The sequence below is a fragment of the Pollachius pollachius genome, assembly GCF_949987615.1.
Source record: "Pollachius pollachius genome assembly, chromosome: 2".
NCBI lineage: Eukaryota > Metazoa > Chordata > Actinopteri > Gadiformes > Gadidae > Pollachius > Pollachius pollachius.
This window is the reverse complement of record NC_136935.1, coordinates 35,594,791-35,616,223: the sequence shown is the minus strand read 5'-3', so window position 1 is coordinate 35,616,223 and position 21,433 is coordinate 35,594,791. Positions and strand designations below refer to the sequence as shown.

At 47.2% G+C, this 21,433-nt stretch overlaps 1 protein-coding gene across 1 annotated transcript in view; it reads right to left on the bottom strand.

Annotated features, from left to right (window-relative positions):
* atf7ip (activating transcription factor 7 interacting protein) overlaps window positions 1-3,680 on the bottom strand; it is a 29,774-nt gene extending 26,094 nt beyond the window's left edge. The window contains exon 1 of the mRNA XM_079729551.1: window positions 3,431-3,680. The gene's annotated coding sequence lies outside the window, so the exon portion shown is untranslated. The remainder of the gene's footprint in view (window positions 1-3,430) is intronic.
* Window positions 3,681-21,433: the final 17,753 nt, after the last annotated feature.

Here is a 21,433-nt window from a genome sequence, read left to right as displayed (position 1 = left end):
AGCTGTTCCAAATCCCCAAGCTAAATGCCAATATCTGAACTAGGATATGCATGAAATGACATGCATCTTTTCAATTTGTCCATTAAAAACTAAAACATCTTGTAAGAATGAAAGAGCACCCAAGAGAAAACTGAGCCTGCACCACACTGTTTGAACTTGTATGGCTAGCGGCGCACTATGTGAAGTCACCCCTTCCACATGTTAGTTACTGTCTGGAAAGTGCCGTTACTACCAATCCTGCTACTTTACTGCCACATTGTTAAAATCGGTTATGTATTATTTGCAGATCTTGGATTCTGGTTTATACTTCACATATGGGTCCTTTTTTACATTGCATTAAATGCCACTATGCAACCTACTGTGAGTACTGGCATCAAGACATTAAGCAAATTCACATTAATTTGCTTTGTACGTTTTGGTTATGAAGATTTATTATAAATAATTATTTACATTCATGATTATGAATGCTTAATCCCATTTCTCGTGTGTCCGCGCCAACTGGTCTTTGTTCATTTAAATCATTACCAGCTTCTATTTAATAAGTTGCTATTAAAACCATTGTAAAGATACTTTACACAAGTGGGCTTTGAAGTATTATATTAAGGTAAAATAAAAATAACTTAAATAAAATGCATTGTTATAAATGACAAAATCACCCAAAGGCAATGTATGCAGATAAAAACAATAATCACTCAAGATTATTATTGTGCAGAAGTGGTGCGCAAGATTTCCTCTGGTTTTGATATGCTAACCAGCGCTGAATAGAGAGAACACAGAAAGGGAGGGAGGGAGGGGGAAGCCAGAAGCTTCCATCTCAGGCAGGCACGTGGTTGTTCATTTCTTTAGGCATGCGCAGCTCAGGAGTATCGGCATATTAGCATGTACTCTTCCTAATAAATAACCACTGCAGATGTATATAAAAAGGGTTATTTCATATAACCTGGGTACCCTACATTGGAGGAGTTATAAATATCATGCTATAAATGCAAGAAAGGCAATGGAAGCTAAATGTCTGCAAACATTCAAAATGAAGATGACTTTTTCTTTACACACTGGAATGAGAAAGAAATCCAGCTTGATGTCCACACAAGCTCATCTAGCTAGCAGCAAACCAGGTTTTGCAGTCCACAGACTGACAGAGAGTGCACAAATACCCTTCCCCCACTCATCCACATACCCATCCCCCACTCAGTCACGCGGTCTCTAGAGTTTAACGGCAGAGAACGGACTGTACCATTTTAGCAGGGGGTGCTTCCTTTAAGCAGGCATTGAGCCGAATGGGCAAAAGAGAAATCCGTTGTTACTCTCCTTTGCTGTACCCTGGCTGAAGCGAAAACCCCAGCTAGAGGAAAATTATAAGGGATATCAGCTCTGACATGGTCCACCTGATTCATTAAATATTATTTGTATTTTATTGTGAATCACAATCATGGCATTTTCACTATCAAGTACAGGATAACATTGTTCACTTCCTTTAAAACTGAAAAAAATATGTAGTGTACAGGATTTAGTTCTTATTCCTATGAAAATCCACTGAGCTAGCTTCGATATGTCGCCCATCCCCCATCTAGATGGATTTTTTTGCCTGCATGCTGAAACTCAAAATGGCCACCACTGTAACTAGGCGCAGCTCCATGTGACACCAACAGAATGTCTTTCCACAAAACACAAGGGGGTTTAACTGTGCCTCCTTAGCTCCAGGGCTATCAACATCAACCTTCACATTATACAACCTAAAAAAGCAGGGTATGTTCCTTTGACCCATTGCCCTGCTCAGCAACTGATTCTGTCTCATTCAGTTGCATCTGTGGAGTAATTCCGTGGAATTAAATGTCGCCCTATATTGAATTATTAAATGACAAACGTATTCCATCTATGTTATGTGTTTTCCCAATATGAAACATACAGTCTGCCAGACTAAGATAAGTATGTGATGGATGAAGGATTGTGTCAACAGTTGCATTGATGCTACAAAATACAACCACCCCAAAAGCAGAGAATCTGCTAGAAGCAGGCGCAGGACCAATGGCCTGTATAGTAGTAATTTAATCTTAGATTAATGACATGTAGGATCGAGTTTAGATTTATTTGCACAATGTCAATGCAATGTTATGCCACAATATGAGGAAGACACGTGTTGTGACTCGAAAGATCCAGGTTTTTTTTTCGGCCTGAATTTTGGCGTAACAACCATCCAACATCACGTTTCATTATTCAGAACCTTTTATAAATGGTTAATCTTGGTTTAAGGGTTTTTAGGGAGTGTGAGGAAAGCGTACTGAAAAAGTTTGGGTACGCTTCTGTGATTAGCCTTTACAAGCTGTTTGAAATTCTGCCTTTTCTTGTGTTTTAGTGACGTCACAAGTCGGAATGTTCACCCAAGGAAAAGGCAGATTATTAATGGCTAATCACACTCACACATGGTCGCATAATATCACTCCTTTAACCAGGTATTTTGTAATGTTGTGTATTACTAGAAGTGAGGCTTTCAAGGCATGACTTAATATATTAAAGGGATTTTCAAAGGCACTGGTTTAATCTGGTTCCAACTGGCTTTTGCAGGTCTACAGCAGTTGTTCAGAAGGAAGAATATGCTTTTATTGGCCTACTGGAGCACTATGCATGTGAATAATTTCTACATTTTGATTTATAGGGGATGTTTCAATTTTAGATACTGTACCATGCATGTTCAAGCACTAAAGAAAGTCCAACTTTAAGTTTTTGAAACTTATTAACATCAGTTTTCTAACCTTACATTTACAACAGACTATGGGGATCTAAATGTAAAATCTAAATTAAACGAAGGGATTGGAATGAAATGCTACATTTCTCGACCAAGAAAATTGTAGAATAATAGAATGGAATAACCATTAGCTTAAATGTAAGAAAGCAATCCCCCAAAAAATGTTTTTTTGGGGGCCTCAACTTGCATTAATGTACATAATAATCCCTGCAGTGCTGCACTCAGCCTTTACCAGTGTTGTCGTGTGGGTGTTACTGCATGCACAAATGGTGTGCAACTTGTTTGCCTAAATTTGATTTAATACTACACATGTTCGGCTTGCTAGATAATAGACAATGTATTCTGAAAACGAGGGGTATTGTTTATAAAATTCCATCAACAACACACTTGACAACTCGTTTATTACATATATTAAAACGATAATATTATATGCTAGTTGCTAACTGACAACTACGCTCTCCGCAACATTAGCTTTCTTTTCGTGAATACTGCTTCTAATCCTTACCTGCAGGGGTCACTGTAGTCCTAAAACCAGGATAAAGCTCACGATTTCAAGATCAGGACATCTAAGAGCGGATTTATACTGCTATTCATTTATTTAACATTTGCAAAACGGTGTCTTTTTGCTGAAGACAACGGGCGAAGCTAGAAAGTGTCGCTATAACATGAACTATATAGAGTACTTACCGATTCCTAGTTACTCGGCCACGTTCCCGCGAATTCTACCGAAGCATTGACTGAAATCCGCCGCTTCCCGCTCGTGCGCTCCCAGGTCCGTCACAACGACAGTTCCACGGGCAAATGACTAGATGCGGAGCTCATGTACCGCCGGTATACTTCAGCGCTCCCTGGCAAGACTAGCAAGAGCTACCAAAACAAAAAGCGTTTCAGCGTGCTTTCAAGACTGCCTCTACCACTCTCGGTCTGCCACAGTTATAGACTCCTCCTCTTTAGTGGCAAATGAAAGCGTCAGCCAGAGGAGGGGGGGAAGGAAGAGTCTGCATAGAGCTCCAAAGTGGAAGGAGTCAGCTGCAACACAGCACCCGTTTCGCGGTAGTCTACGTGAGACGTCAAGCAGTCCCGGCGTTGAAATTGATATTCCTGTTAGTCTACACGAGTTATCAAACGGACCCGATGTTGAAATTGTTTGATAAGGGTAAGTATTGTCAATAAGGGGACGCGATTTCTCTATTTACAAGGACGAATTTGACACAGGTGACAAGCTAGACCAGGAGTTGACCATTTTCCCTTAACATGTGAAACACTAACGACGGTGAAGCAACGTCGGATCAGCAAGAAGCAGAAGAGAGGTCTCATTCTATGAGAGGGGGATTTTTGTCTCGTTGTTAAAGCGAAGCGGACTGTGGGGGAAGGGTCCGGTGGGAGGAGCCTAACTAAGAATAGTCGGGACCATTGTTGTGAAACTCATGAAAAAGCGCCAGTTTATGTCTCTATAATACAATATAAACATTAAATCCAACAACCTTTTATTCGCTCCTGACACATAATGTATTTCATAAACATTCCCAAAACCACAGGGTTCTTTGCTTTGGTTAAATGATATAATTAAATAAAAGCAACAGTACAAGTACTCAATTACCCAAAACAAGTACCCAAAATTTCCTTAATAAAAATAAAATATCTTCTGCTGTTATAGCTTACATTGCATCGATATTAGCACAAACACAAAACACATTTAGAGTATTGTAATAAAAGGTCAGCCATTTTGTGTTCAACCATGTGCACTGGGAATATGTAGGTTCAGTTGTGGCCAGCAGGGGGAACTTAATATTTAATGGTCCCATGGCATGAAAATCTCACTTTGTAAGGTTTTCTTACATAAATATGAGTTCCCCTAGCCTGCCTATGGTCCCCCAGTGGCTAAAACTTGTGTTTGGTGTAAAATGAGCACTAGGTGTTCTGCTCGCCTTTGACAAAATGGAGGCTCAAGCACTGATTTTGAATGTGGTCCCTTATGTCGTCATATGGGTTCTAAGCCCCTCCCCTTTCTCTGCCTTGCCCACCCAGAGAATTTGGAATTTGGAGACACGACCGTGCGAGCGCCACATGTGTGTGTGTATGATTACACACACTGTAACGCAAGTGTTTGCTGTTGGTGTTATGGCGCATAACACGTCGGTTCTTTGACGCCTCTTGTATTTCCACAACGAGACTGTAGTTGGGGTTATCTCAGCCATGGTTGAGAAGGAATTGGGGGAAAGGAACTTTGGCTTTGACTCCCTGAAGTACATGAACTGCGACAGGCTGCCTGCCGTTGCTTGCCGCGAGGCACCGCCGCTGCGAAGCAGCACCGCCCGGCAGCGGGCAGCCGGCAGCAGGCAGCGTGCGGTTCAGTCTACTTCAGATTGATGTGGAAATGGAAGATCCAGAGACGTCGAAGAATCCGACAAAGTCATTTGATTCATAATATCGTCTGGAGGCGCACACAGCTTTTGGATGTGATCATATGTATTATATGATATAGATATCTATGTATTATATGATATTATTCAGATATAGAGCTCCAGGACTGTAACGCAAGTGTTGTACACTTCCTTGTTATTTGGATAACCGTTCTGCTGTTGGTGTTATGGCGCTCAACACGTCAGACTCTCATCTCTGTTATTTCCACAACGAGACTCGTAGTGGGGGTTATCTCAGCCATGGTTGAGAATGAATTGGGGGAAATGAACTTTGGCTTTGACTCCCTGAAGTACATGAAACAAGACATGGAGGAGAAAGGGATTGTTGGCTGCGAATGTCTCCCGCTTGAGCCCCGCTGCCCGCTGCCGAGGGACCACCGCCTTGGCGCTGCAGGAGGCGGTGGTGCCTAAGCGCTGACTGCTGCCGAAGCGGTGGTCCCTCGGCAGCGAGGCTCCGGCGGGAGACCACAGCGGTCAACAATCGCAGGCAACAATCCCTTTCTCCTCCATGTCGGGGTTCAGTCTTCTTCAGATTGATGCAGACGTGGAAGAACCAGAGACGTCGGGAGAACTCGACGCGGTCGTTTGCGATTCATAATATCGTCTGGTTGCTCACACAGCTTTTGGCTGTGATAATATATATTATATGATATAGATATCTATGTATAATATGATATTATTTTGATATAGAGCTCCAGGACTCCCGTGTGTTCTAGAATATTTACATTACATATTTATATTACATCCACTGTAAACAGAGCGCATGGTACCGTGGCTGCAAGCTGCTCAGGGCCACACCCCCACCCTCCTCTTTGACCCGCCTCTCTCCTCCTCATTTGCATTAAAGCTACAGACACCGAAACGGCGCATTTGGGGAAAGCTCAATGTGCGACTGGCTCATAGTGGCTGTAAATCTGCACCACGGCTGAATTTCGGGAACATCTTCAAATGCTGTGTTTGGGGCCTACTAATCTATATTAAAGCATCCATAAAGTAGCATGCCATGGGACCTTTAAAGGAGACATATTGTGGTGTTTTCCCACCAATTAAACATAGTATATGAGTTCCAGAAAACATGTTTTTGAAGCTGTTTGCTGGAAATAGCTTTTAGGAAAAATAATCTCACCTACTGCTATTCCCCGCTGTTTCAGTCCCTTCAGAATGCGCTGTTTCGGGTGTCTGTAGCTTTGATGCAAATGAGCTGCTGCCCATTGACCAATGAGCTGTCAGAGTGAACCACAGCATGGAGGAGAAGTGATTGTTGCCGTTTGCGGACTCCTGGAGCTCTATATCTATATAATTAAATATAATATAATATATGTATTTATATAATATTATATCTAATATCACGGCCAAAAGCTATGTGCGCCTCGGATGGTATTATGAATCATAAAGACTGTGTCTGACGTCTATGGCACTTCCACAACAAGTAAAGAGTCGTAGTGGGGGTTATCTCAGCCATGGTTGAGAAGAATTGGGGGGGAAAGGAGCTTTGGCCTTGACGCTCTGAAGTCCATATTGAACTGCGACATGGAGGAGAAAGGGATTGTACTCCCGGAGCTGGGCTGCTGGGCTGCCGCCAAGCTCCCCCCGCCGTGGCTGCCGCCAGAGCTTCGGCGGCAGTCTGGCAACTCCGCCGGACTCCTTGCCAGGCAGTCACAAACTGACAAATAAGACATCTATCTTTGTATGGAATATCCCTGCTTCTGAAATGCGCGAACAACTCCACCCAGCGCTCGTCCGCTGGTCCACGAAATCTCAGCTATGCTCTGATTGGATGGGAATGGGGAAGTGGGAAGTAATATTCAAATGTGGCCCCTTTATACGTAGGAGGGGGCGCCGAAACTGACTCGCTCATTTGGTAGTTGTAGGCGGTATTTTCAGAAATGCATATCTCACTCCAAAAAACGTGTACAGACTTTTATTATGGTTTGTATGCGTGTCGGAGCACCAGAGACCCAAAACAACACCCCAAATCCCAGTAAAGTGCTGTTTTCATAATATGTACCCTTTTAAGTTAAAAAATATCCCTGCGTCGTCTATAGTACTACCACAACAAGTAAAGACTCGTAGTGGTTATCTCAGCCATGGTTTAGAAGGAATTGGGGGAAAGAAACTTTGGCTTTGACTCCCTGAAGTCCAGATTTAACCGCAACATGGAGGAGAAGGGGATTGTTGCCGTTTGCATTCCGGAGCTCCCATACTCCCGGAGCTCTACAATATATACATGTTATAGAACTATAATATAATATCTATATAATATCTAATATTACGGCCAAAAGCTGTGGGCGCCTCCAGATGATATTATGAATCCTAAACGATTGAGTTGGGTTCTTTGACGTCTCCGGTACTTCCACAACAAGTAAAGAATCACTCCCACGAGTAAAGTTTGCATACTCACGCGAGCAAAGTCACACGAACACGCGAACATGCAAAAATATTTAATTTTGATGTGAATGCACGGTTACCCACTACAGACGTGTATGTTCAAATATACACACACACAGGCACACACACAATAACATGTATTCTGTGTAGTATACAAGGTATTGAGATATCTGTTGCACTAACGAATCAATTTCATACACACTTCGGTTTTCCTAAACCAGAACTTGGGTCATTTAATTTTTTAATGAAAATCATCGTAATAAAAATAAACATCGGAGCAGTTATGATCATTGGTTGCCATGACATGGTTTATCTCAATCTTCCAATACAAAACAGTAAAAAGGCAGAATGAGTTTTCAGTATAGTGAAATATCAAGCCTCCATCTGCCAGCTTGCAATTTATAGGCAAGCTAAGACATGGGCTTTGTCCGCAACCATTCACTGAATCACTTCTCCCCACACTATCTAGCGAGTTCTATGTAGAGGACTATATTGCGGGCTCATCTGGAAAAGGAAAAAGCCCTTTTGACACTTCTCGGGTTCCCGTTTATTACGTCATTGCTGTGACGTAATCTTGCTGTGCATCATTAAAGTGTGCAAGAACAATGGCTATAGTTGGTGGACTGTAATAGATAGTGGCATGTTACATTAATGAGCGTATTTTGTCAATATTAATGAGTGTTTTTTCCGAAATTCATAAAAAATAATACTATATATATAAAATATGAAAAATGTATTAAAACTTTTTTTTTGCCGAAACTCATGTATTTGTCTGTTCAATGTGATATGGAATAACAAACTAACATAGCTTTTAGTCACATCTCATTACATGACGCCATGTTGTCTTTATTTACAGTGCAGGGTTGTGTCCAGGGGTGGCACGGGTAACCCTTAAACTATGATTGACTATCTGCCCAGTCAGAGGTGGGACCAAGTTTGACAAGGACTTAAGCTGTAGGAACCTTGGTTTTGATATGCACACGGGCAGAAAAACCATGAGAGCAGCAAACTAGATAGTTTCACACCTTAGATAAAAAGTCATAAGAATTACGGTTTTAATCGTTCCGATCTTCCCCTGACTGAACCTGAAACCGGTTGCGGCCACGCCAGGGACGCCAATGCCATGGATCACTTCACATTCGTTTTGCTATTTGCAAGCTACTGCCTACATATAGCACTAGTAATTCTGTTGTGGAGAGGAGAGGTAAGTCAGTGTAACTTAGCCTAGTTAAGCCCAACACTGTAGATAGGGCAAACATTGGATATAAGCTGTTGGCCTGCAAGTTTCTTACCGTTTCAAGAGTGTTTTGCATCCCACATTTGTCTGTGAATGTTATCATCCATGCTTTAGAGAACGCTTTGAACGTCTAGCTGCATTTGCTCAATGCGCCACAGTTGTGGGCAGCACTGATGCTGTAATAAGAATCAATTCAAAATGTAATTGTTTTATTCTGTTCGGATGCAAGCAGTGGCTGACCCCCAGTGTCAGTTTCTGAATATATTTGTTGGCTACCAAGGCTCCTTGATTCCAGTATTATTCCAAATGGTGGACATCCCTCTATGGCATGGTCAATCACACTCAACAACTTACAGGGAGCCAGTGAGGAGTACAGTTGCAGCAAGGTTCCACATGCTCATGACCAAAAGGCATTTGACATTATGAAGACCAGGAGGCAACTATATTTTCAAGGCTCTGGAAGTGCAGTGCCTGTTTCTGCAGTGAAGGTCATGGCGGGTTGTGCCATTTCTCACAATTTCTGCCTCAGATGGAGCACACTTGGGCCATTCAAAGAAGCACAGGTGAATACATTTTGCAACATCGTCCACATGTGGCACCACATCAACAAGCGGCACACCACATCATCACATCGAAATATGTGCCATAATAGCGTAATGCATATACATAAAATACCCAATATATTGAGGATTATGTATAATATATACTGTACATATAGTGTGTAATTAGTGATCGTGGACACAGCCAAGGTCACCAAATATATAACGTAAGCTGGGTTTTTCATGGCAAATGTATCAATGAGTCAAGTATCAAACATCATCTTTGTTGTTTCATTTTTTTTCGGCATGGAGGAGAGTAAAATTTAGAAACTCAACCACAAAAGAAACCCCTCCCTCTCAAATGGACAGTACCCTGTACATGTTGCTGCGTGGCACTCACCACAAATCCATCACACTTTTAATTTTGCTTTTGACAGCTTACATCAGCATCAAGGTGCTGATGTAAGCAGTAGCCAATGTTATAATTTGCCAGATCGATCTAAATCCTACGGTTGGTTTGCATACAATCAAACGGTGTAAACTCGTACATCTAAACATAGCGTAAAACTGAAAACTACCCCACCCTCAGGCCAGACAGATACCCCAAACCATTCAGGGATGACAAGCCCTGATTGGTCAGAAATAAGTCAGGAGCGGTCTAAAATCTAAATTGAATCAGGCAGAGGCAAGCACTTACCTCAAAGCAGGTATTCTTAGTGCTTTGGTAGTACTACACCATGTCAAAAAAAATCCCAAAAAATATCTCTTAGATCTAACTACAGGACCTTTACAGTAATACAGGACCAACTAAACATGATTTAGTTGTTTGTTTCACAAGCACTCTATTAGGGATATGTTGGATATACACAGAGTTAAGTACATGATAGAAGACGATAAAGCAAAGTCCTAGCCCCGAAGGCAGACCTTGGGATGGTGGTCATTGTTGCTCACCTGTTGGAGTAGTGGATAGTCCATGTATCCATATCCATTAAGAGGCTTTGATAGTTTGATTGGACCTTTTGACTGGCAGACCAGTAGGGCTCTAACGATACACCAACTCACGATTCGGTTTGTATCCCGATTTTTGACCCACGGTTTGATACATCCCATGATTTTTTCGTGGGATGTATCGAACACTTATATAACAATTCACTTAATGTAACATTTAATAACAAACAATTTGGAACACTGTGAACAGATTTGAACAGAAAGAATAATATTAAAGCATAGCAAAATTAATAGCAGAATTACTTTTCTATAACAAAATAATACTATAAATACGAAATAAATGGAATTTAACTCCACTGAGGAAATTATTAAATTTGAATAGTTTGGTAGCACTAACCAGTGTTCCCACTAGAAAAGAAACGTGCCGGTCAAAGTGACCTACATAGGTTTAGTTTTCCAGACATTTTGATGATATGCCGGTGAAATATCCTATTATTGCTTCTTATTAGGCCATGTAACTTGATAATGACATAATCAGGCCGTATAGAATGCAACATGTTTAATAGCCTAACTTTCAAATAGATGCGACGTTGGATTCGCAATAACGAGGCACAGTGTTACGAGTAGCGTATGTGTGTGCGCGAGAATGGCAGTGTGTGAGTGATGTCAGTGAGTGAGTGGACGAGCAAGGAGAGCGAGCGTGTCAGAGTGTGTCAGCCTAGTGAAGAAACGAATGAGTCAGGTTGTGTGTAAGAAAAAAGTACCCAGCCTGTCAAGAATCGGTGGCCACTTCCTTCCGACCTATAAGCAGACCAACTGCCAGTCAAAGCACACAAAACACTAGAGACAGGGATTACACAGGCTATTTTTGCGCGCTTGGCCCACTCTGGATAAATGTCGTTCAGATCGCACATGAGGACTTCGCAGGCTGTGGAGAAATGCAATCCTCCGTAGCCACCGAGCGCTGCCATCACAGCGAGGGCATCTTGTTGCAGACTTACGGCATCGATAAGAGGAGCGTTGTCAGCAGACTATTATTTAGACCGATTATTAGCAAATTTCAACTGGACAATTTGACCGGAGAGATACAATTTTGTCTGACATTTAATTGTTTTATTACCGGAAAACGGAAACCCTGCGACAAACAGCTCATATTATATGGCTGGATCTGGACTGGAAGGATAATGGGAGTTAGAAAGGGCGTGTCGCGCTTCTGCCTTCTCACACCGCAAGATAGGTTTTGAGTGTCGCGATTTTGGTTTCGATACGCATATCATTACAGCCCTTACAGACCAGTGTGGTGGAGAAAGGGGACCAAGGGATGCTCCAACTGGGTGAAAGCAAACTGGGGTTGAACAAGGTCTCTTGATAGGAGAATACCCAACTATGAGACCTTCTACAGATAATTGAGGGGTGTTTCCTAACCCAGTATACATGTGCTTAGTCTATTTGAGGACTGGGTTTCCCAAGAGATTATGTGGAAGGTACTGCAGGAGCATCTGTCTCGCGCTGCTGGTATGAAATGCTTGCCCTGGTTGCAGCTTTCACTTCACAGCAGCAGGAGTTGGTTGGGCTTGAAGTGCCGAGACAGCTTGTACACAACCCGAACCCTGTCTGGCCTCATGTGGTATGAGACTGTAACCCATTACCTGGAAGACAATAGGATAGGGGAGAGGACTAACAAACCAACTCCAAAACTCCAGAAACCAGAAATGGTGGAAGGTTGGGCTTGGGGCTAGCAACCCCAACTCGCAAAATCCTACATGCTACAGAAACGTTGATGAAAACTAAAAAATCCCAAGGTCTTGGAAAGGAAGACTCTTCAGCGTCCCAAACTAAAGAAAAAATGACGACGCACATGGAAAACCGCAAGGAGACAGTGTGTCCGAAGCTTCTTCTGAACCCTAGATGACCCACCACCATAGCAACATGGAACGTGAGGACCATGTATAAAGGAGGAAAGACAGCAGTGATAGTGGAGGAGATGAGGAGGTACAATCTATCTCTCCTTGGTCTGGGTGAAACCAGATGGCTTCAGACAGGGCAGGTGAAGCTGGCAAGCGGAGAGTCCATACTGTACTCCGGGCACCCAGATGACTCTTCACCACATACAGAGGGAGTAGCATTCATGCTTTCCAAAGAAGCACAGAGGGCCCTTATCAGCTGGGAACCCATCAACTCAAGGATCATCACAGCCAGATTCCATACTACACACAAGAAAATAAACCTCCAGGTAGTACAATGCTATGCCTGTTAGGGAACAGGGCGAGGGGACCCAAGCGCTTGACACAGCGAGGCAGAGACGGAGTAGGTGACAAGGTGGGGCGAAACAAGCGGTAGTCAGGCAGGCGAGGGTTCGGCAACAGGCAGGCAGTCAGGCAAGTAAGGACTCTGCGACAGGCGGGAAGTCAGGCAGGCGAGGGTTCAGCATCAGGCAGGCAGTCAGACAGGCAAGGACTCGACGACAGGCAGGTAGTCAGGCAGGCAGGGGTTCGGCGACAGGTAGGCAGAGTGACGGACGGAGAACTAGGAGAGAGGGGAGAGGGTTATCAAGAGAATGGGAACACTGAACTGGGTCTAGAGAATGCTGGTAGGACCGATACAAACTGGGTAGTGATAAACGACGATCTGGCGCCGGCTGGATGGAGATCCCGGCTGAAGTAGGAAGTGGAGATTGATGATTGAAGACAGGTGTGACGGAAGAATGAGATACAGTGGCATCAAGTGCCCACTAGATGGGAGTGTTGGACCGCGTAGCAGGACGCGGCGTGACAGTACCCCCCCCTCTACAGACGCCTCTCGGCAGATGCCCAACAACAGACGGGTGATCCCGATGGAAGCCCGGACGAGCGAGGCATCAAGAATATGACTCCGGGGAACCCAGGAGCGCTCCTCAGGACCGTACCCCTCCCAGTCAACGAGGTATTGGTGAACCCGGCCAAGGCGTCGTACCTCCAGAAGGCGATGGACTGTCCACGCTGGGTGGTTGTCGATGACCCTGGGTGGAGGTGGGGGCGGAGCGGTGGGAGACAACGGGCTGGTGGAGACGGGCTTGACCTGGGAGACGTGGAAGGTCGGATGTACACGGAGGGATGGGGGAAGTTGGAGATGAACGGCACAGGGGTTAATTACAGTCTCGATCTCAAAGGGGCAGATGAAACGGGGGGAGAGTTTGGGAGGAACTCCCTTCAAGGGAAGGTCCTTTGTCCGAAGCCACACCCTCTGTCCGGGAGCGTACTGGGGGGCAGGTAGACGGCGCTTATTGGCCTGCAATTGGGAGCGGGGCATGCGCGGAGAAGTGCAGCGCGTGTGCGCTTCCAAGTGCGCTGGCACCTGCACATGTGGACCTGGACCGACGGGACTGAGATCTCGTCCTCCAATTCGGGGAACAGAGGTGGTTGGTAGCCCAGCGAGGCCATGAACGGGGATAAGCCGGACGATGCGTTGACTAGCTTGTTGTGGGCATACTCGACCCAGGGAAGCTGAGAGTTCCAGGAGGAGGGACTGGCGTGGGAGATACAGCGGAGCGCTGCCTCCATCTCCTGGTTGGCCCGCTCCGATTGTCCATTGGACTGGGGGTGGAACCCGGAGGAAAGGCTGGGTGTGGCTCCTAGAGCCGCGCAGAACGCACGCCACACTTGAGAGGTAAACTGGGGACCCCTTTCGGAAACGATGTCCGCAGGGATGCCATGAATGTGGAATACGTGCCTAACCAGGAGATCTGCGGTCTCTTTTGAGGAGAGAAGCTTGGGAAGAGCGACGAAGTGCACGGCCTTGGAGAAACGGTCGATCACGGTGAGGATAGTGGTGTTGCCCTCGGACGTGGGCAGACCGGTGACGAAGTCCAGGGCGATGTCTGACCAAGGCCGGCTAGGAATGGGTAGGGGCCGAAGCAGACCGGAACGGGGACGGGTCGAGGTCTTATTCCGGGCGCAGGTTGCGAACGCCGCAATAAACGCACAGATGTCTGCGTCCAAGGTAGACCACCAGAATCGCCAGTGGATGAAGTCCAAAGAGCGGGTGATTCCCGGGTGGCAGGTGAGCTTGGAGGAATTGGCCAAGAGCAGTACCCTGGACCGTACAGCGTCCGGAACGAACAAGCGATTTGGGGGGCTGGAACCGGGGCCTGGCTGCTGCCTCTGCGCAAGGCGTACTGCGGACTCAACCTCCCAGCTGAGTGTGGCGATCAGACAAGCGGGGGGCAGGATGGTTTCGGGATCAGTACAGGGGTCCTCGGCGGAGTACAGGCGGGACAGGGCATCCGGCTTAACGTTCTGGGACCAGGGACAGTAGGTGACGGAGAAATTGAATCGACCAAAGAATAAGGCCCACCTGGCCTGTCGAGAATTCAATCTCTTAGCCGACTGAATGTAAGCCAGGTTGTGGTGGTCGGTCCAAACTATAAACGGGTGCTCCGCGCCCTCCAGCAAATGTCGCCACTCCTCCAAGGCGAGCTTGGCGGCCAAGAGCTCGCGGTTGCCGACGTCATAATTTCTTTTCGGCGGGGACAGCCAGCGGGAGAAGAAGGCACAGGGGTGGAGCTTGTGGTCGGAGGGGGAGCGCTGGGAGAGGACCGCGCCCACTCCGGTGTCAGAAAGGTCAAAATTCCACCACGAACTGGAGAGAGGGATCGGGTTGAACGAGGATGGCCGCGGATACGGCTTCTTGAGGCCCAGAAAGGCAGTCTCAGCCTCCGGCATCCATGAGAAGAAACTCTTGGTGGAGGTCAGGGCCGTGAGATGAGAGGTGCCGCGTCTTGACTGTAGCCTCGTATGAACCGCCGATAGAAATTAGCGAATCCAAGGAACTGTTGCAGTCTTTTGCGGGTTGGAGGGGAGGGCCACTCGGCCACTGCAGAGACGTTGGAGGGATCCATCTCTATCCGGCCTTGACCGATTATGTAGCCCAGGAAAGAGATGGGCGGAACGTGGAACTCACACTTCTCCGCCTTGCCATAAAGTCGATTCTCCAGCAAACGTTGAAGAACCTGTCGGACGTGAACCCTGTGCTCCTCTATGGATCTCGAGAAGATCAGGATGTCGTCGATGTACACGAAAACGGAGCGGTTCAACATGTCCCGGAGGACATCGTTGACCAGGGGGCGTTGGTGAGTCCGAAGGGCATAACCAAGTACTCAAAGTGGCCCAATGGGGTGTTAAACGCGGTCTTCCACTCGTCTCCCTCCCGGATGCGGACCAAGTGGTATGCGTTGCACAGGTCTAATTTGGTGAAAACCAAGGCTCCGTGGAGGGGAACGAAGGCGGAACTAATGAGGGGCAAGGGATACTTGTTTTTTACCGTGATATCGTTCAGACCGCGGTAGTCGATACAGGGGCGAAGCGAGCCATCCTTCTTCCCGACAAAGAAGAATCCTGCTCCTACTGGTGAAGAGGATGGGCGGATGATCCCAGCGGCGAGGGATTCCCTGATGTACTCCATTGACTCGCGTTCAGGACGAGAGAGATTGAACAGGCGGCTACCAGGGAGAGGAGCCCTAGAAAGGAGGTCAATGGCGCAGTCATAAGGACGGTTGGGGGGCAAGGACAAGGCGTGGGATTTGCTGAACACCGCCCCAAGGTCGTGGTACTCCTCCGGAACGGAGGACAGGTTAGCAGTTGCGGCTGCAGACTCGAGCTCTGGCGCCCGAGGAGACTGGGCGGACTGCGAACACTGGGACAGACAGTGTGTACTCCAGGACATGACTCGACCTGTTCCCCAATCGATCTGGGGGTTGTGTGTCTTCAACTAGCAATAACCCAGAGCGACCGGGGAGAAGGGGCTGGTAATCACCAGAAGATAGATGGACTCGTGGTGATTCCCCGAAACGAGCAGGTTGACCAGAACGGTACGGCTCTCCACCCGCGAGAGTGTCCTCCCGTCTAGTGCCTGGGTCTTGATTGGGAGGTCAAGAGGAACGGTATCGATCTTCAATCGATGAACCAACTCCCGATCAATGAAGTTCTCATCAGCTCCGGAGTCCAGGAGGATAGAGAGCAGGGGGGTCTGATCCTGCCACAGGAGGAATGCCTCCAGCAGGGGACGGGAGACCGAGGGATTACGGGAGTGGCTCGCCAGGATCCCTCGGGTTACTGGCAAGCCCGTTCTTTTCCCGAGAGAGAGGGACATCCTGACCGGGGATGGCCTGATAGACCACAGTAGAGGCAGGCACCGGAGCACATATGGTGTTCCCTCTCCTCGGAGGAGAGATGCGTGCATCCGATCTGCATGGGTTCAGGAGAGAGTCCCTGCTCACGGCGGGGTGGAGCGGAAAACGAAAGGGGAGGGCCGAGGTGTTGCAGGCGGCTCGAAAGAGGGCGTGGAGAACGAGCGTAGACCCCTCTCTCTGCAGCGTAAGCGATTGTCCACCCGTATGGCGAGAGAGAGATCTAGATCCGCGGATTCCTCCCTGGAGGTCAACTGTTCCTTGATGTCACCGTTGAGCGCGCTCAGAAAAACCCCCTGCAGAGCCTCCTCGTTCCAGCCGCTCTCAGCCGCAAGGGGGCGGAACTCAACCGCGAAGGAGGCGATGCTACGGGATCCCCGGCGAAGACGCAGAAGACGTTGAGAGGCCTCTCTGCCCCGGACCGGGTGATCGAAGACCTTCCACATTTCCTTGGTGAAGGCGGAGCAATCAAAGCAGACAACGGAGCCACGTTCCCACAGGGCCGCTGCCCATGCGAGAGCCTCATCTCGCAAGGAGTCGATCAGGTAAGTGATCCGTGACTTGTTGGTAGGGTAGGTCTGGGGCTGCAGCTCGAACACCAGAGAGCACTGAAGAAGATAGGACCGACAGGATCCCAGGTCCCCTTCGTAGCGTTCGGGAGGTGGAATGAACGGCTCCCGGTAAGAAGCCGATGGACCCGGGATTGGGACTGGGGATTCCGGGGTGACGGGGCGCTGGTAGTGTACTGACATGGACAACTCACGGAGGTTGGAGGTGATCTCCTGCAGTATCTGGTCGTGTTGACCCAGGAGAGTCCCCTGGCGGGAGATCATCTGCTGGAAAGCCTCTGTGTCAGCTGGGTCCATGTTTAGGCCAGTTAATACTGTTAGGGAACAGGGCGAGGGGACCCAAGCGCTGGACGCAGGGAGGCAGAGATGGGGTAAAAGGAAACAGGGTTTATTGGGACACAGGGTAGGTGACAAGCTGGGGCGAAGCAAGCGGTACTCAGGCAGGCAAGGGTTCGGCAACAGGCCGGTAGTCAGGCAGGCGAGGGTTCAGCATCAGAAAGGCAGTCAGATAGGCAAGGACTGGACAACAGGCAGGTAGTCAGGCAGGCAGGGGTTCGGCAACAGGTAGGCAGGGTGATGGATGGAGAACTAGGGAAGAGGGGAGAGGGTTATCAAGAGAATGGGAACACTGAACTGGTTCTGGAGAATGCTGGTAGGACCGATACGAACTGGGTAGTTGTAAACGACGAACTGGCGCCGGCTGGATGGAGATCCCCGGCTGAAGTAGGAAGTGGACATTGATGATTGAAGACAGGTGTGACGGAAGAATGAGGTACAGTGGCGTCAAGTGGCCACTAGATGGGGGTGTTGGACCGCGTAGCATGACAATGCCCCCACCAACGACGCAGCCGATGAAACCAAGGATCACTTTTACAACCGACTATACCACATACTCCAGGCCAAAAAAGAAAAGGACATAATAATCCTGATGGGAGACATGAATGCCAAGATAGGAGGAAACAACAATGGCTGCGAACTGGTAATGGAAAGACATAGACTAGGATCCATCAACGAAAATGGAGAAAGATTTGCAGCGGCTTGTGCAGACAACAACTTGGTCATCGGTGGGTCCATTTTCCCACACAAAGACATCCATAAAGCAACTTGGGTTTCTGCTGACCATACCACAGAAAATCAGATTGACCACATCTGCATTAGCCAAAGGTTTAGGCATTCATTGCTGGAGGTCAGAGTTAGAAGAGGAGCTGATGCTTGATCTGACCATCACCTGGTTACAGCAAGGATCCAGCTGAAACTGAAATGAATGAAACCCAGACAAGAAAGAGTCAAATTCATTATACAGCAATTTCAGGATATAGGCACATCGGAACTCTACCAAGTCACATTACACAACCGGTTCCAAGCACTACAATTACTACAACACCAGGAAGCAGAAACCCCAAGATCACTGGAGGATACGTGGAAAGGTCTGAAAAGCATTGGGAAAGAGACACACAAAGAAGTGGTAGGGAGAAGGAAAACAAACATCAAACCCTGGCTATCCACCAAAACAATCGAGGAAAGTGAGTGAGAGAAGGGGGAAGAAAGAGGTACTAAACAGAAGTAAAACCAGAGCAACAAAGGCAACAGCGCAGAAGGAATATCAAGCAGCAAACAAAGAATTGTCAGAAGAGACAAAAATAAGTACATTGCGGGTCTAGCACAACAGGCAGAGGAAGCAGCAGGAAAGAACAACCTCAAGGAACTCTACCTTACAACGAAAAAGCTCACAGGCAAGTTCAAACAAACTCAAGTACACATTAAAAACTCACAGGGAACACTCTTCACAACCAAGGAAGACCAACTAAAGAGGTGGACGGATCACTTTAGAGTACTGCTTAACAGACACCCCCCTCAAATAACAGCAGAGATCCCACCAGCCGCAACCCTGTTGGAGGTGAACTGCAACCCCCCCACCGGCGCTTATAAGACTGAAATAAAGAAGGCCATCAAGGCCCTGAGAGGAGGCAAGGCAGAGGGGCCGGATGAGATACCAGCCGAAATCCTCAAGGCAGACATCGAAACCTCCACCAACATGCTTCATCATCTCATGCAAGTCATCTGGGAGGAAGAAAATGTCCCGCAAGATTGGAGAGATGGCAACGTTATAAAGATTCCAAAGAAAGGGGACCTCAGGGAGTGTAAAAACTACAGAGGAATAATGCTGCTTTCAACACCAGGGAAGGTGCTCAACCGCATTATACTCGAGAGACTCCAGAAGGCGGTGGATGAGAAACTGAGGGAAAACCAGGCCGGCTTCAGGAACAGTAGATCCTGTGGAGACCAAATACCCTCAGCCACCCTCAGGATTATCATCAAACAATCCATTGAATGGAACTCTCCTGTCTTAGTAAATTTCATAGACTTTAAAAAGGCTTTTGACAGTGTGGATCGGGAGATGCTGTGGAAATTACTGGGGCACTATGGCATCCCACCCAAGTTCATCAGCATCATCAAGAAAACTTACCATGGCATGCAATGTCAAGTTCTCCATGGAGGATGCGTATCAGAGGCATTCGAGGTCCTGCCTGGGTTGCATCAGGGATGCTTGCTTTCACCCTTCCTCTTCCTCCTCTGCATAGACTGGACTATGAAACAGGTATCCAACAACAGCCGAACCGGCATACAGTGGAGCCTGACCGAACAGCTAGAGGATCTGGATTTTGCTGATGATTTGGCACTAATTGCACACACCCACTAACAGATGCAGGACAAATCACACAAACTCGAGATAACTGCTGCTGCGCTCGGGTTCAAAATGAACTCATCAAAAACCAAAGTAATGCGAATCAACAACAAGAACAACACACCAATAACCATGGATCAAAACCAGTCAGGGGATGTAACCAGTTTCACATACCTTGGGAGTGTAATTAATATAGAAGGAGGATCGGAGGAGGATGCCAAAGCCAGAATTGGGAAAGCAAGGACAACATTTAACATCTTAAATAAAATCTGGAAAACAAAAAACATATCACTCAAGACCAAACTAAAAATCTTCAACTGAAATGTCAAATCCACTCTACTTTACAGATCCGAAACCTGGAAGACAACCACCAACATACTCAACAAACTACAGACATTCAGCAACCGCTGTCTACGACGCCTCCTGGGAATCTACTGGCCCAACACCATCTCAAATGCCAACCTGTGGGAACTCATCGAACAAGAACCAATAGAGACTCAAATCAGGAGGAGGAAATGGAAATGGATAGGCCACACACTCAGAAGAAAAAACAAATAAATTACAAAGCAGGCCCTAACATGGAACCCACAAGGCAAGAGAAAGAGGTGAAGACCTAGAGCCACCTGGAGAAGAACCACAGAGCAGGAGATGAAGACAAAAGGGCTGACATGGCAACAACTGGATCGGAAGGCACAAGACCGAAGAGGATGGAGGGGTTTCATCGATGGCCTACATTCCCTCGGGAACTTAAAGGCCTAACTAACTAACTGCAGGAGCATGCATGCCCTAGCCTCTGAGCAATCTGTTCCCAACACACCTGGTGCCAGTGGCACCATATAGACTTAAGCTTTCTTCTCACTAAGATCTGGCACGAATGGCGAGTCTCATCAATACATTGTTTGTGTGTGCTTGCACAGAGAGGTCTGTGTGATGTGCCTGGGCAGTAGTACTGTGGTGTGATGCTTGAAGTTAGTGCATGCTTCATGCTCATGCTTGCTATTCTCTGCTTTCAGCTATTGCCGCCAGCTTGCCCTCTTTGCAGGGGGTGAAAATAGGAGCCGAGTGCATTAGACTCCCGCATTCCCTCCTCATGGCCACACGTGGGACTGGATACCTTGCGGTCGCAGGCTAAACTGAAGGGGCTCTTGGAGCGCCCCAGAGAGAAGGCATTAAGGCCCATCGTGTGTGGATATGCCCTGCGTCACTCGACTACTGTCCAAGCTATGGGCAAATAGCAAAAGCAGATCGGGCCAAGCCTTGGATGGCAAAACATCTAGGAGAAGGTCACTCTGAACAAAAACCACAGGTGCTGCCCGCGCCTGGCTCCATACTGGATGACGCCTGAAGGTAGTCAAGTAAAGGGTAGATAAAGGCTTATGCCCTAAATGGCCAGAGTAAGGCTGCGAGGAGTTGTACCCCACAGCTCTTATACTATGCATATTGTAAAGTTGAAGTATGGTGGTATGGCGGTCAAATCCTCAGAAATCCGTAGTCCTCAGAAATCCCACGGCAGATGGTGGAGCTGGTCTCCCCCATTTGGGGCAGCATGATGACGGGTACCAAAACCTGGAATAGTGGGTTCAGTCTGACCACGGCGCACCATCTAATGCAATCATGCGTTGATGGTGAACACCACAGTGAGAGAAGAATCAAGGCTTGCAGAGATAGGACACTTAGGAAAGGGGAGTATAGATCTTGGGAGTCCAGGAGCACAGAGTGTATTGCAGAGTGGGAAGT